The 16,731-nt window shown below is 38.9% G+C and overlaps 1 long non-coding RNA gene across 1 annotated transcript; it reads left to right on the plus strand.

Moving 5' to 3' along the window:
* The first annotated feature begins 13,540 nt into the window (after nt 1-13,540).
* On the plus strand, nt 13,541-14,501 carry LOC121856787. Its single transcript, XR_006087053.1, has 2 exons — nt 13,541-13,596; nt 14,139-14,501. It is a non-coding gene; the product is annotated as an uncharacterized LOC121856787 (long non-coding RNA).
* The last annotated feature ends 2,230 nt before the right edge of the window (nt 14,502-16,731 follow it).

Here is a 16,731-nt window from a genome sequence, read left to right on the forward strand (position 1 = left end):
AGGCACAAGCTTTGCGTCCACACGTCCAATCACTGCATCTACTATGCTGTCAATTAGTTCATTTTTACAGGTTACAATCTTCTGAACTGAAATTTCCGCAGCATGCAAATATTCCGTGAAATAAAGGAGCCACTCTAACGTCGGGATTGACTTCTGTAACCTACTAACAATCCTCGATACTTTGTTAGACCCCGATATTATCGCATTAACCTTTGATTCCAAAGCAGTAAGCGCATGAAAGGTTTGAGAAATAACACGATTCTGCTGAGATACAGCTTGAACGACAATGTTCATTCGGTGCCCCAATTTAGCTACATCATCGGCCGTTGCCGTGCCAAACAAAGTGCTTTGGATAAGACCCACAAAATTAAATAAACCCCTTTTTCGTCGTGTCTGAGAATGCACTTCTTTAGCAAGTTCCACTTCAGACGCAGGTAATCTCTCTCCATCATCGACGAAAAGCTTGCAAAGGTTCTGGAGACGAAAGTGTAGAAGGTCAATAGTTTGTGAAACTATCGTCGATTCATTAGTAGCTGCACTGATACCATGAAGGATGTCCAATGCTGATTGTAGTTGGGCGTCGACGTTTTCTATCTGACGCTGAAGCTGGAGCAGTCCATGTAACTCATACTTGATGTTCACCACGTCCTCAACTATGAGAACGCGTCCAAGAGGTGCAACTAGCGCACCAGGCTTGAGGACGGATGTGGACATGCCTGTCTACACAACGGTGCCACAACACAGTAGAAGCAACACAGTGATGTTCCAAGCCATTCTGTAAGAGATTACACACGGTTTAATATCTACTTGCAGAACGAAGTTTCATACAATAGTCATTGGGAACACTCTGCTTCTGTACAGTCTGTAAAGAGGTGTCTATCACATCATCAACAACTGTAGGCAATAAATTCTCATGGGTCTTCTTAAAACGATCCGCATGCACGACATCTGCAATCTGTGAGTTAGGCTTCCAAATTTTAAATTTGTTGCCTGTTTCTTTGGCAATAATGCGGAATGGACCCGAAAATTTAGCCGAAAGCTTGGAGTTCCTTTCAGGTTCTCTTACCATGACACGTCCCCTACGTTTACCACGACAGGTTTAGCATGTTTATGTTGCTTCATCATCATTTCGGCGCGTGACGCCGCTAAATGTGATCGTACTTGGGTATGAATATCCGTAAAGACACGAATTTGTTTTGCCGCGAAATCATCCATATTATAAACAGGGTTCGGCGCATCTGTAAGTATGTCGTAAGGTAGACTTTTATTTGTACCATTGACAATGTAGTAGGGTGATTTGCCCGTAGAGCAATTAATCGACCCATTGATAGACGCTGCAACCTGCGGTAACCAATCTTCCCATGTGTATTGCAAATCACTGACAATCGGGCGCAGTATCTCCAGGACCTTGCGATTGGTTCTCTCAGCAAGGCCATTAGCCTGTGGATGATAAGCTGTCACAAAACTTTGCTTAATTCCATATTGCGCACATATTTGAGCCACTAGCTGATTCTTAAACTCTGTCCCATTGTCAGAGAGCAGAACTTTAGGCGTAGTATATGGACATATAAGATTCATCACAAATGCATAGGCCACAGAATCGGCCGTTTTATCTTTTAGTGGGACCAAGACCACGAATCTAGAAAAATTATCCACACACACACTAAGACGTACGCTGATCCCTGATGACTCCTCCGGAGTTGTAACAAGTCAATAGCGACTGTGTCAAACGGACGGTCTGGTGTAGGATATTGTAGAATCGGGGCCGGTGATCCTGTAGAACCTTTACGTTGAGCACATGCCAAACATTTAGCAATGTATAATTCTACGTCTTTCTTCATTGTGTTCCAGAAATACTTCTTTCTTAATTCCGCTAAGCATTTGTCACGACCCTGGTGACCTGCCTGTGGAACATCATGGAACAATGTTATAATCGTTTTACACAGCGTGTCAGGTACGACTATTTGAGAAACATTACCCTCTGGCGTCTTTTTCGACCTATGGAGTATGTTATGTCGTAATTCAAACTGACTTAAGGGAAGAATTAATTTGGGGAGTTTAACATCCTCTCCCGATTCGAGAACATATATGACTGCTGACCATAATGGGTCGCGTCGTTGCTCATCTTCCAGTTGCGAAAGAGTGAAGGTTGATACAGGCATTACTGGTGCTATATTTCTTGACAAAGCGTCAGCGACAACATTCGCCCTTCCCGGTAAATACTTAAACTCGGGATCAAATTCCTGAATTGTCATATACCAGCGTGCTAATCTGCCTGATAAGTTTCTGCCATGGAACAGCTCAGTTACTGCCGCATGATCCGTAAAAACAGTTATCTTATATCCAAAGATAATGTCTTTAAATTTCTTAAGTGCCCACACAACGGCTAACGTTTCTAAATGCGTTACCGAATAACGTGTTTCAGCATCAATAAGCTTGCAACTTGCAAAAGCTATCACTCTAAACTTTCTACGCGTATCCTCTTGCATGGGCACGGCTCCGATTCCAAGTCCAGAAGCGTCAGTACAGAGAGTGAAAGGTTGAGTGAAGTCAGGGAAGGCTAGAACAGGGGCATTGGTAAGCGCTATCTTCAATGCCGCAAAGCTACTTTCGTGTTCAGCATCCCATATAAACATTGCATCTTACTTGAGCAACCTTGTTAGGGGCTAGGCTAATGTTCCATAGTTCTTGATAAAAGTACGATAATATCCAGATAAGCCAAGAAAACTACGCACATGATCAACAGAGGTAGGTTGAGAGAACTGAGACACAGCTTTTACTTTATCATCTACTGTATGTATGCCCTCACCGTCAACTACATGACCAAGGAAATGGATTCTGGATTTTAGAAACTCAGATTTTGAGAGTTTAATTTTTAGGCCTGCTGTGGAAAGTTTTTCCAACACTTCACGCAGTTTAATCAGATGGGAATCAACGTCCTTACTGACTACTATTAGATCATCCAAATAAGCGCAGACTGTGGTACCAATCAATCTGGCAAACAGGGTGTTGATCATTCTTTGAAATGTTAGTGGGGCATTTCTGAGACCAAATGGCATCCGGAGGAACTCAAAGTGGCCCAGGGGCGTGCTAAACGCCGTGACCTCTCGTGATTTCTCATCGAGTGGTATTTGCCAATACCCACTAAGCAAATCTAAGTTGCTAAATACCGCATTATCCTTACCTATGGATTGCAGTATGTCACTCAAGACAGGCATAGGGTACCTATCTGGGATCGTTTTTTTTCATTAATTCGCCTGAAATCTATAACAGGGCGCCATCCACCATCCCTTTTGGGGACGAGGAATAAGGGGCTATTAAAAAGGGACTTAGAATGTTTAATAACATTCTCATCCAACATATCCTGCACCATATCTTGAACTACAGTGCGCTGGCTATGAGGTAGTCTGTAAGCTGGTACATAGATAGGATTTGTTCCCTCCTTTAACTCTGTATGATGGGATGTTAAATCTGTCTGATCTAGCTCTAAAAGGCGTGTCTTGCCCTGAGGATGATCGATCACCTTAACATGTGGCGCTATTTGATCTTTCCTCTCCTGCCAAGTCTGTTGGGATTGCGTAACAATACTACCAATTGGAAATTTTGTAGGCTGTACTTCGACATTGTTGTGATATACTAGAAAATCACACAAATAACATCCTTTCTTTAATATCCGTTGAACGCCTGTTCTATTCAGAATCAGTACGTCTGTCAAACCACAGGGCGAATCGTGCTCAACGTAGACTCACACGACAACCCTTTTACCTTGCACGTTTCCGGGAGACATACAACATCTGTGCCCGTGTACACGTCGGGTAATTCGACAGTTGCTTTGGTTAATTCCTCATTCTGGTAATGGAGAGTACTCTTCAAAATTGCAGGTACGATCTTCCAACTATTGCTGCTATAATCACGCTGTGAAAGTGTGGGTGTGAGGTCATGAGGTAGCTCTGACGCATGATCTGCCTTCCTCTTAATGGGATTGGTGGACTACACTTTCGACCTAGCGGTGAGCATAGGTTCAGAATGACGCATAACGTTGTAGGAAACACCTTTAAACGTAATAGTATTTTTACGTGGATGAACATCTATCATGTTCGTTCTAAGGGTTGGGAGACCAAGTAACCGGTCAGCTGGCAAATTAAACTGCTGAACTACATAAAAGTCCGCATAGAAGGGAGAACCACGTCTTGATAATCTGAGTGGTAACGTCACCATTCCGTTATTGCTCAACTGAGTACCTGATACTCCTTCGAGCTCAGCGTTACTAGGCTTCCATTTGAAGTCGCGGTGAGGGAATTTACGATGTAACTCCTGATAGGATGTCAAGGCCAAAACATTAGCGCATGCACCCGTATCAATATCAAGAGCCAATCTTGTACTATCAACCCTCACCGGCACTGACAACACTTCCACTTTGCTTAGCGTCGCTACTAACGAGGCCGCTATAGAAGTGTTGTGGGGAGAAGCAGGAAACAAAGAACCTATCCCTCTCCTTGTTGTGGCGAGCGCTGGTCTTCCCCCGACGTCTTGTCTTGGGAACGCTTCTGTTTACGCTTGTACGCCACTTGTGTTTCACCAAAGTCTATATTCCTAACCTTCATTACTAAGCCGCACTCTTGCGGGCTATGAGATGTTGACTTGTGTAGTGCGCACAACGTGCGTGCCTTCTGGGTAGGTGGAGGTGTCGCCTTAGCTGCCTCCGAGTATGACCTTGTGATATGCTTGGCACCGGATGTCTCCTTTAATTTTGCACTATTACCCTGGAGCTGGAAACAGTCTTCAAGTACATGGCCTCTTTTATTACAATGAGCACATCGTGAAGAAGTACCTTGTTTGTATGTCCGGTGTTCAGGTGCAATCGGATGAGGAATTTGGGGTGGTGTCATCTCTGCCATCTGTGGTTGCGCCGTAGTCATGGAGGGCTGTGCCATCAAAGGGCCCGTAGCCGTGGGACAGAGTCTGTTTGCGTAATCAACCATATCTATAGGTGGTTCAAACTGAACCTCCTGTGCCCGGCTGTATAGGGGACGACGAACAACTAACAGGAAGCTAATTAATTCTATCAAAGTTTCCACATTGGTCGCTGACATTTTATTATCCTGATTATACCAATTTGAATTTCGGAAAGTCGCTTCCATATCATGGCGAACCTCTCCTGCGATGTCCACTGCCACCACCGGCGTCTGGGCGTGAATCACTGGCGTACAATTATCCAACCATCTGAAGATCCATTGTAACTGGCCCAACTGGACCCTGCCCCCAAATATTCCAATAAGTGTGCGCTTGAATTTCTCATAGCTAGGGTCTGTTAAACCATACGCATTTAAATGATTACCGGCATATGATCCCTGCGGAATATGGGAACGCACAAATGCTTTTTCCTCTTCATCACTTGTAATTTTACCGGTGCGCAGTGTCTTCACATGCACGAATAAAATGTGCAACCCGATAATCATCTTGACCAGTAAAATTACGAACGTAGTCGCCACGCGGCATTATAAGAACTACACTATCAGATTTAGTTGACGTGGTAGCAGTAATGGAGTGAGTGTTAGAGGAAGTCATTGTAGCGTTAAAAACAAGTAAGTTAGTACTTTTACTCCTAACCGAAGGCTGATTAAATGGGGTTGTTACTGATGAAGCAACTGACACACTGTCACCTGGATGAGGGTTAGAAACTACGTGTGTAAACCTAGGCGAGGTACTATATTGATTTCCAGACCGTAAAATACGACGGTTTAAGTCGTCATATGATTCCTCAATTAATTGCTCACTACTTCCTACCGAATCGTCTAACTGTGTTTCTGACTCGAGTTCAAAACCAACCTTTGCAGTAGATACGTAACTTGGATCCTCTACAAGTAAGTTATCAGCAAATAGACGTGTTAGGCGAACAAGGTCATCAGATTGAGACATTGGTAACTTTGAAAATTATCCAAGAAGTTTCATTTGAGCCAGATAATAATTAACGGTAAAATCAAAATACTTGCCTCTCATTTACAAGAAATGATAAAAATTGTAGGTAAAATAATTAAACTATCAATAAGTGAACAAACACGAAATAACCACTGTAAATTATATAATGTCAGTACACATGAATATACGTAAGACACTTATATCAATGACAGACTCCCATCCGATGAGCCTATCGTTGTGAAGTTATGTCTCGAACGTATTAATGTATGTATGAACTATGTATATTTTTAAAATACCTAATACAGGGGTTACTGCGTCTGTATAGAAAACGCGATCCGTCCAGCTGGTATATGTAGTGGGGAGAGTAGGCCTGGCCTCGTCAATCGTCCTTCACTGCACGCGCCACTAGCTGGCGTCCCTGGCAACGAGCATAATGTAGGATGACGCGCTGCAATCACTTGACGCTGGGCGAGTCCACTTCACGATAGGGCAATACCTCCACTGTATGACAGATGTTTGCTGAGATGAGGGATATGAGTCTTCTTGCTTCTGCTGAGTCGCTGTTGCTTCTGCCGTGTGCCAAACCTCTGCAGTCTCGTATGTATGGAGAGCTGTCTGATGACACCGGATATACTGCAATCCACGCTCGCGTAACACACAACTGTCCAGTTACTTATGAAATGTCATTTGTTAGTAAAGTTTATGAAACCATCTGCAACACTGTAGACAACACTATGCTGAATTGGGGCTTCCTTACTTGTTACTAACAGGAATTTTCACCAAACAGGTTGTAAGATATAATAATAATTCTGCACCTCTTGAGGGTGTCAGAGATGAGGAGCACTCACTAATTATCGTCTCGATACGGGATACAGTTTCAACACTCGGATTATGTAACACGTCGCTGTATTTTGTTTCTTTGTTTTCACAGAACACCGACGTCTTGGTATGTAGACTGGTTAATTTGTATCCGTAACTAACTTCGCTGCCACCTTATATATTATGCTGTTTAATTCCCCAGTTAACCAGGTTGGTACACATATAATATAATTGGGCTTTTGGTAACGAAACCCAATTGAAGTTTCTTGTTTTATAATAAAAGTATCACGTTTATAATTCCTGAGTGTATATCAACCGTAAGTTCCACTATTTATGAGTGAATGAGAAAGGACGGCGTTTATGTAATATAAACGTGGATCAACGTCCGTTCGATATTAGTTGATGTGAGTGACTGACTAAGAGCGTCGCCCCTGGTGCGCACTTACATAGATGCTGACATATGAGCTTCTCCCTCTTGGGAAAGCTACCGTTCACGTGTTCAACGCATGTCTTACTCATAGATAGTGGAAAGTTACAGGGGGTGAAATCTGAATATAAATCAGATGTAAGAACCCATATATATAATACTTCTGTTGATGAGACAGGGGCCATTACAAAATGTTTTGAATTCACACTTCAGATTTCGTTGTTCACACCTCAGATAGAGAGAGAGAGGATTGGCAACGCTAAGTAGTAAATGTAGGGGTGGAGCCAGCTGTACCTGTTACTTCCGGACTACAAGATATCGTTGCTTGAAATGTTCATACACACTTGAACTTGTTTCAGGTAGTTCCAAAATTTTTTCCAGGTAGATGTAGACTGATTTTGTGTAGGAATTATGCCCAGTGACTGTAAAATATGGAAACATCTCTGGTAGTGACATCCAGTCACCAGTTCTCTCGGCTTTTATAAAATTCTTCCTGGTGTCCAACTTTTCTAGGTTATTTTAGCCAAAGCCTTGCAATCCCCCTCTTTCTCAGTATTCCAAACTCATTGTCAACATTTTTCTTACTATAGTTACCTCATCTGATGAAATCACAGATTCAGTGCCTATCTCACCGGTTATGAGTCTTCAGGTTCTTCCTCAGATGTAGCTACGTGAGGTACATTCTCACTCTCTCCAGTACTGGTACTGTGTACAATGAGTGCATTTGTAGAGGCCTGACCTTCTTCTGGGTCATCATCTAGATCATACTTTGCAACGCCAAACTCAAAGATACATACTGATATGATAGTAGCAGTACATACATGTAAAAATAAAAAAATAAATATATTTTTGAAGTTTTCATTAAATTTCACTATATATTAAGATTACAGTTTCCATTAAAAAAAATATATAAATGAGGAATATGGTAGCTGAAAAAGGGTATGAATCTTTACACTAGTGACCTAAGTGTGTGATAATACAATTTTTTATAAAAAAAATTTAATATTGTTATTTAAAAATGTACATTTACCCATTACGTTTTTATTTAATAGTTATTGTAGATTTTTACAAGCATACTAGAGGGTTTCTTTTGGATGAAAAAAATATATTGTTTGTGTACTAATTTGTTTTGGATTAAAACGCATCTGGACTAACTAATAGTCTTGAAAAGGATGGAAAATGTGATCCCGGGCCATTTTTGGGGTGATGTTACGCACCACCAACACTAGGGGACATAATTTCTAACTTGTCAATTTATCTTGCAGAACGAACATTACGAAATACTTCATCACACAGAGGGTGGTATATCTAAGGAACGGTCTACCAGCTCATGCTGTGAAATCGAGAATAGTATTGACCTTCAAAATTACTTAGACAAAATTATCATTAACAATGAAGGGATCCTACACAGGCAACTGGGCTTTTCCCTTGGCATGGCCACCTACTAGAAGTGGTAAATAAGATAAAAAATAAATCTAATGGGCCAATTAGTGTGCATTTTTCCAGACTCATACCTCGGTCCAGTATGCTCGTAGATATTTTTTTCTGTTTTTACTATTTTGATTTTTGTTCAGAGATTTTATTGAGGTCAAATTTCAAACCATCCAAAATCTATATTATGAGGTGATGTACAATCATATTTAGACGAGTTGAGATTAAAGTTGGAACAAAAGTACCTCGTTTTAGGCCCCACATGATGATGCCATTTACAAGAGTCAAAGTTCACCAAATAAGCACATATTTGTGGTTTGGTTCATAACAGCGCTAAGCTAACCATGTCTGACCGAACAGAGGAACAATGTTATACCGTCGTTGCTTGTAAATATTTGCCTCTTTAATTCCAATTCGATTCAAAAATCGTGTTGCTGGTAATATAGAATGAAACACAGTCATAGGGTGGAAGTAAGCTCTGGTAATAAAATTCATCGCAAATATTCATTGATTTGTTAAATATTTATGTAACATACGCAACCCGCTCACCACATTTCATTATTGTTCGTCATTTTTCCACAATATTGATGACTGGTAATTCCACAGTCATAAAAAGAAATATATTGAATTCAGCCAGTTTTTGCATCGCTTCTCATTTTTCCCACTAAATATGAATTGTCGGGCGCATTTCAATGATGATTTTGGGAATGACATTGATGAATATAGCGACAGGAATATATTGTTGGCAGAGGTGGGATTCATTTGGTGTTATAGTGTGTGTATTTGCATGTGAGGTATGTGTGTGTGTGTGTGTGTGTGTGTGTGTGGCTAATGTCGGTATATATATATGTGCGAGGCCAATGCTCTTTTGTGTGTGTAGCTAATGGATGTGTGTGTATGTTTGGCTACCGTCTATGGCTGTGTAAGTATAGTCAATGTGTGTGTGTGTGTGTGTGTGTGTGTGAGTGTGTGTTCAGTACTAATAGCAAAATAGACAAACAACCACAATAATTATCACAATGATAATAATATGGATGACATCTAAAAAAACCCACTAATAATGAAAGAAGAAGAAGAAGAAGAAGAAGAAGAAGAAGAACTTTAAATAATATGGTACGAGGTATAAACTTGGGCCAGTTTTTGTATATCTGAAATTCTGAGTAATGCAGTTGTAAACAGCACGGTAACAGATACACTTTAGTAAGGACTAGAATTCTGTCAACTGGGTTCCAAAAAAGTTTACCTAACCAACAACACATCGTTAGTAAGCTAAAGGTAACGAGGACGCGTAGGCAAATAGACAAACAAACACATCCCAGAAATATGGAGCAGTTTGACCCTTGCACAAAAATGAAACGTTCTAGGGAAGGGAAAGGTCTGTGTCTGATATCACAGCGATTCTTTACGGTAACATTAACCAAGTAATTGTTGCTATATGCAATTACGGTAAAGTTTCTGTGAGATTTTGATATCACCTTGGATTTTATATGTCTTATTTTTTCTGTCGAAACGCAGTTAGGTTAATGTAACCATGTATATTCAATTTCATAGAAAAATCAAAGTAGGGTTATTTGAGAATCCACCTTTGTGTCGTAACTTACTTCCTCTAGTTTGGCACGTTCTCAAATATCCAGTTACGATAAAATTTCAACGTACAAACATTTTAGAAAGTTCGCCCTCTATAGTAGATATACAACTGAGTCAAACTGGTGAGGAGATGAAATATTGGTCGTATATCAGGTAAGCTGAGTTACCTGGACTGAACTTATTGGTAAGAGAGACGAGGAAGCGAAAAGATTTATAATTAGTCCTCTCTCTCTCTCTCTCTCATGCTCTCTTATGATAGTAGTGATATAGACGAAATACATTGTTGTAGGGGTGGTGAGGAGTGCGACTGTAGTGGCGATGATTTTGAGTGATGGGCAAATTTGTGGTTCAAGTCAGAGATGATTGTGATGTTGTTGAGGAAGATACTAAGTTTGGTAGTGGAAACAAGTGTGTTGGTAGTGGGAATGATTTTGATGATTGTGGGAACAATTGTAGTGGTATTAGAAACAATTGTGGTGGCATTAGAAACAGTTGTGGCGATAATAAGAAAAATTGTGATGTTAAAGATGATTTTAGTTGTGTTGTCGCTTTTGGTGTATTGGTGACGAATGAAGTGATGAAGAAAAGAATATGGCTATGGGTGATAATGGGTATGGATAACTTTTGGTAGAATATTTGAATGGTGGTGGGATGAACATTGGTTGGAGCGATTTTGGTGATTATAGTAGTAATGATGGTGGTGATAATAATAATCACACTGAGAATATGGTGTTGCTGTTGATGGTGGTGGTTTTGAAAAAGATGTGGTGAAGCATACAGTACAGTATATGAGGTCTTAAGCCAGTGTTGTGGTTTTGAACTTTAACTGATTACTCAGACCTCCACCGTCGCTTTAGGAAGAAGGTCGGCGCCTTCTATCCAAAGAACAACTTTTGAGCTGAAGGAACTCAATGTTAGTACCTGATCTGCATATTCCACATGGCAATCTTGAAGCTGCTTTTTTTTAAGAACAAAATGCCAACGGTCAAGCTGGCGACCAATCATAAAATTATGTGTGCAAATACAGTATGTACAGTTGGGAATAAATGAACCTGCTACAGGCTTAGTGAATGGCTAGTGGTAACTGAGAAATTATATGAATAAACTCATCCATTTGTAACAGTGATGTTATTGGTTAACATATGTTTGCCTGTATATATGTCGGTAAATACTATTTATGATGAATTAAGTATTATGCAAATATCTTCCAAATAATTATTTTTACTAGAGACCACCTCGAAACTTTATTCTTAAGTTTATGATTGGAATTACTGTGAAACAGGAATCACAGATAAGGCAAATTTGCAATGCCAGGCTAGGCTCACCACTTGTAACTAAGGCCACAGATTTGAGAAACCAAGTGTTAATGAAATATTTTGGTCAGTCCAAGTCGAAGATGTTCCACGAACGAGCGTTGATTTTCTTATTTTTTTTATGTAACATTTCATACTTAGAAATTCAGTTGGTCATCCTGCTCAATATCCCTCCCACCTGCACTGTCAACACGTAAAACGTCTTGTTAATGCAGTTCACATTGCCGCAAAACCAAGACACCGTCATTAATATGTTATAAAGCATGTTACTACAGTTTGTTTTCAAACATATTGGAAGGAATATGACTATGATAATAGCACGATACAATATTACTTTAATAACTAGTTACAGTTGGAACAAGGAATAGTCAACAGGAAATAGTAAAATTTACGTGTATATCATATGATTAATGAAATTAAGTTATGAAAGCATGGCAGATTTTTTTCTTAATGAATAGATAACAATTGATATTACACAAATCACATTTATTTTGCATTAAATAGCAGCAATGTCAACATCGAGTGTGGCCACCATTCCTCGAGTAACAGTATGATATTTTTTTGTCTCGACATGGATAATACCCCGTTTTCATAGTCCTTCTCGCCAATAGTCTTTACATGAACTTATCATCCAGCATGAGAAAGACAGCTGGCGCATCTCTTATATACAGGTGTAAATAATGGTTACGTGGATGTTTTATGACATTTTATGAGAGTGGGGTAAGGTAGGAGAAATTGTGATGGTGCAGGTCGATCAACTTATGAATAGATTTACTTTTACTAAATATTCGATAATGCTAACCCTTAGCATTTGCAACAATCTACAGTATGTATCGACAAAAATGAGGCAGAAAACTCACTTGTAACTCATATTTATCCTTCGTGTTATAAAATGTATCACATGTTTTTGAAGGAATAATGGGTCAACCTGAGTAACAGCTAGTTCGCCAGTTTCGTATTGAAATCCAGCAGTTATATGACGTCAATGTGGTTTCTCTCGAAACCGAAGTATTGACAGAACTCAACACACATGAGAGGCCAGAGATATATTGGAATCAAGATGAACCAGAAGCAAAATGGTAAACCTCTACGAGGAAGAATAATCAGAATGAGGGAGAATGGCCAAGGTTTATGAGAAATTGCTGCAGACCTTGGCATTTCTAAAACAACAGTGGGTTTATGGTTGAAAAGATGGGAAGAAAGTGGAAATTTATGTAACTGTCCCTGAGCAAGACCTTAAGAGACCAGCTGTAGCTAGACGTGACTCTTCACATAGCCAGGCGATGACTTTATGAAGGTGGTATTCACCACAGTACGCCTACCAGGAAGGAACAGATTCGCCGAGCAACACTTGCAGGAAGGCCTGAGTTCGTGGTGTTATAAGCCTCCAGCTCCTTTGACCAATTAATCAGGAAAACCCTGAAATAACAGCCTTGGTGAACAGTGAAATATGTAGACTATGATTACATACCATGGGGGCCGTATTCCTAGTCATTACGACGATAATGACGATCACCATCATCATCACGATGCATCGTGTGTCGGGATGCAACCACCCAACGCTCAGTACCATATTGCTAGTCACTTACATGAGCCTTTAACTAGGAATATAGCGTGTGTAAACACAACACTTCGTTTCGTATGGCAGCACAAACGTTTCCCACGCGCGTCTGCCAAATGCATTATTTCACATAATTAGAAAGACGGTTTAGAGAGATATTTAGTTGTTATTTTATACCGGCACAATAATATATTGAAAAATATCTTCTTTTTTTTTCAAATTGAACTTTAGTATCTGTTCTAAACAAATTACAGACAATTTTTTCATCTGTGTACTTGGCAAAAATGTTTGCGCAGGTGTTATCAAACATGGAGAGGAGAGAACGTTCTGCAGCCCTGTCAGTAACCCTGCACATAGCACTTTTGCGCCTTATCGAGCAAAGGCCAGTCGTCGAGGACAGGTCTACTAGTACTGTAACACAATAAATGACAGCAAAAGAAAGGCCTAGGATGAAATTACTGCCTCATTAAACACCAGCAACCGAGATCAACTCCCTCTTACAGCCAAGCACCTCAAGAGGAGCTCCAACATAAAAAGGAGTAAGTATATGCTTATTTCTAAGTTTAGTATTTAAAAATAAGGATTTTTGCCATTAGGTTACTAAATTGAGTAGGATTACAGTATTTAAGTGACGGGTCATGTGAGTTAAATTTAGGTTAGGTTAAAATAAAGTTAGGTTAAGTTAAAAATAGGTTAGGTTAAAATAGGTTAAGTTAGGTAAGGATAGGTTATTTTAAGTTAAAGTTAGGTTATTTCCATGTTTTGTGCCAGTTATTCACTGGCATTGGGGGGGCAATTATCCTAGAACCAAGCTATACAGCATATAAATCTATATGAAACAGATATGATTCTGCAGAGTTAGTGTACTTTCCATTAGTTGCCTGGCAATACACACTTAGCAAGCCAAATTATTCTGGCAAGATAGCTTCAAACAGGTCTATGCTCAGTTTCTGAAGGGTCACCTCCAAAAACTTATCAGAAGCACGAGTCCTTTTTACCAGCATATCATAGTAAATTTTAATGCAGATAAGACTGTAGCCTAGTACTGTATAAAGCATTTATATTCTTCTGTTTCTTTCAGAACTAAAACCAGAGATATAGGAGAGCGGGTGGTGGTCCTCCAGAAAAACTATCATTAGCTTCAGAAGAAATCGCCACCCAGTGCTCGTGTCATGCGGAAGACTTCTGCAAGTGTACCTGAACTTCCTCACTCCCACGATCCTCTTGTTTTGCCTGTTCCAACACCAGGGCTATCAACTGTGTCTTCTGCACCATCTACTTCTGTTTTTCGACTTCTAATTTCACCCTCTGTTCCTGCCTCACCAGTCATTGTGAGAAAAGACAAGGGGAGTTCCACAAATATAAATTGTACACAATGAAAAGAGAGCATGAGGAGGAACTGAAAGTGAAGGCCATAATATCAGCACATACACTCAAAGAAAGATAGAGTGAAACTGTAATTAGAGTGATTGAAAAGACGCTTGAAAAAATTAATAAATCTTTTGAATTGTTAGATACATGTTTAAGGAAAGCATCAACTGCATATGATGCCATGGCTAAAACTTATGAATGATGGTTGAGTAATAACCTACAGTCATATGCAATGTTTATGATTTTACTATATACAGGGGTACTGTGATATATCGTAAAGTGGCATCTAGATTATAAATTTATTTTCTTATGTCTTACACCTTAAAATAATTTTATTTAAAGGAAAGAAATCTACATTTCTTTATTTTGCCATTGTTTACAATTGCTGTCTTAAGTATGGCAGCTAAGATTTTTTTTTTTTTTTTATGATATACAGGTATGCTGTGATTTTCAATAATTGCAATTCTTTTTACTGTGCTATAGACTAAAGTGGGGGGGGGGGGTAGATTTATAATACAAGTTGTTATATGCAAAGTAATGGATATAGGAGATTTTTAGTTTATTAATTTTGATGCATTCATATATAATTTAATTTAAGAGAAAATTTGTCTCCGCATTTCTATTTTGTGCAAATATTGTACAAAGTATGGCAGTTCAGATTTATTTTTATGTATATCTATAATATAAGCTGTGATATTAATGAAATGCAGAGTCCTGTATAGAAACAATAATTTTTATTTTCTTAATTTTTGCACATTTAGAAAAAATAAATCTATATTTCTTTCCTTTGGTTTTCTTCATATTACCTCACAGGTGAATTATCATACATATTGAGGTAAGCTTCCTTATTAAAGACCTCAATGAAGTAAAAATTAGACAATTTAAGGCAACATAATTTAAGAATGAATGAAAAGGCTTTAATAAAGAAATAATATAGAACCACTGTTTTATTAAAATTTAATGACATGAATCGTTCGCCACTTAAAGTAATGTATGGAACATAGTAGTTACCTAACTAACTAAAGCCGTATTACTTCTTAATGCATGTCTTCTATGTCCAGTGGAAGTCCAGAAATCAAAGTAATATTATGTTGAACTGCACATGCAATTATAATATTTTTGGTAGTAGACAGCTTTGCTCTTACATGTTGTAAGACAGCAAATCTCCTCTTCCACACTCCAAATGTCCTTTCAATTGTAGTTCTTGTTTTAATATGAGATCTGTTATATTTCCTCTGCCTTTCATTCGCTGGATTATGGATTGGAGTGAGTAAGTATGGACGCAACGCATATTCACTATAACCAAGGAGAAAGCCTCGATAACCACCGGCCTGCAGACTGTCACAAAGTCTTGACGTTGTGAATATGCGGGAGATGATGTCTGATTTTTGTAAGCAGCTCCCTGGTACTGTCCTTAGATGCTCTGTAGCACTGAATAAATTCCTTTTCATTATAATACTGAAAAGGATCTCGTCTTATATTTAATCGTCGCTTCCTCATATCATCAACTTGACTAAACATCCTTATTTCTTCGATGTCATCAAGGTGTTGTCTGTAGGTCTGCATGCTGTAAAATCAGAACATTATCATTATATTTATAATTTCTTAATTTAAATTTTTTAATAAAATTTGTTTCTAGGACAACTGCCCCCTTGAAAATTGACCCACATTACCAGTGAATAACTGGCACAAAATATGGATCTAACCTATCTTTAACTTAAAAAAAAAATAATAACCTAACCTAACTTAACCTAACCTCACTTTAACTTAATCTAATCGAATTTAAACTTCACCTAACTTAACATAACCTAACCTAACAAAATATTAAATATGACTGATGCACAATTTTTTCAATTAACCAATGTTTTTTATAGAAATCTGTAAGTGTTGCCGATTGAATACCATCATACAGATGGCAAAGTTAAAACTGATCTCTCATGTCAGTGCAGTGGGGGCCCCTGCCTTGCATTGTACACACACTTCAAATTGCATAGAAACTTCTTAAGAGCCAAACTACGTCAAGTTGACCAATTGTGCATCCAATGGGCTTTTTTTGTGACAACCAAGTTTAGTTAATTGTCACTCCTAAACTGTCTACTGTGCTGTGTGGTTTTCTGATATTGTTTAGAATATAGCTAAAAAATGTAGTTACACTTAGATGAATGAAAATATCATTTGTAAAAATTAAAAGTAAATAGATTTTTTTTTAACCAAAGAGTGCAGTGTTGAGTGTATTATTAAAACTGTGATGTAGCCGAGTATTGCAGAATTTTAGAGCCAATTATTTGTATTGATAGTAAGCT

The sequence above is a fragment of the Homarus americanus genome, unplaced genomic scaffold, assembly GCF_018991925.1.
Source record: "Homarus americanus isolate GMGI-L3 unplaced genomic scaffold, GMGI_Hamer_2.0 scaffold17436, whole genome shotgun sequence".
Taxonomy (NCBI): Eukaryota; Metazoa; Arthropoda; class Malacostraca; order Decapoda; family Nephropidae; genus Homarus; species Homarus americanus.